Below are 1,130 nucleotides of genomic sequence, written 5' to 3'. Positions count from 1 at the left end.
TTTCTCTGCAGAAAAAAAAGAAATTTGACCAAACCAACTGAAGATGCTCTGAAGAAAAGAAAAACTAATTTGACCAGACCAATTGTAGAAACTCCAATAGACGGCATAAAGGAGGACTCTGCTGGTTGAACCATATTAATAATGATTTTTTAATTTGAGCTTTTCCTTGAGTCTCGCTGCTTTCTCTGCTCTGTCAGTGAGTTTACTCATAAAATGTCATCACACATTAGCATATGTGTGGAAAGAACATTTTCTGAGTGATCAATTTCCTGATGGTATCCTGTAGAGAGGAACAATAATGTGTGTTGATTCTGTAAAATAAAATAGGAGGTTATTAGGGATTGTCTGAAGCTAAACCCATTAATGATCCTCCTTGGAATACTGATGACCAGTATTCCAAGATCCAATAGTATAAGGGTAGGATCCATCATGAATTGTCACAACTGATATTTTCATGGCCTCAGATAATGGACTTGTATCTGTATGTGTCCTGTTAGATCTCAGTGCTGCATTTGATACAGTTGATCATAATATTCTCTTAGAAAGACTTGAACATTTTGTAGGAATTAAAGGAACAGCACTAGACTGGTTTAAATCTTATCTGATCAATTTCAGTTTGTTCACGTAAATGACAAATCTTCCTCATGCTCCTGGGTTACATGTGGGATCAGTGCTAGGACCGCTCTCTTCACTATATATGCTCCCGATCGGTAGAATTATTATTATAGGATGTTTTCTCATCATGGAATCTTTTTCTTACCAACATGCTGGAGTACTTTTAATCTGTGGTCCCTTATTGACGAATGGAGTATAAACAATTGAAGATTGGATTTATAAAATGACTTCTGGAGGCCTACAAAGGTATGTGATTGTGGCTGCTTTGTTTACATTGTGACATGCTGCTACATCTGTTTTGTGCTTTGGTGCTTGCTGTGTCCATAAAATGATCTTGGTGGTTGAATTGCAGAGAATCTAAGCTTTCCAATGATGTCCAACATGTCTATATTGGTAAAAATTTTACCAGTTCAATTTTATGCATTCTGAGTTATCACCCCACTTAACATCCACCGTTTCGCTGGCAACGCGGTGGTTTTAATGAGGTTAATGCTAAAACTTGAACTTAAAGTGTA

Source organism: Cyprinodon variegatus, unplaced genomic scaffold, assembly GCF_000732505.1.
Source record: "Cyprinodon variegatus isolate N-32 unplaced genomic scaffold, C_variegatus-1.0 Scaffold2081, whole genome shotgun sequence".
Lineage (NCBI taxonomy): Eukaryota > Metazoa > Chordata > Actinopteri > Cyprinodontiformes > Cyprinodontidae > Cyprinodon > Cyprinodon variegatus.
This window is presented reverse-complemented; position numbering follows the sequence as displayed.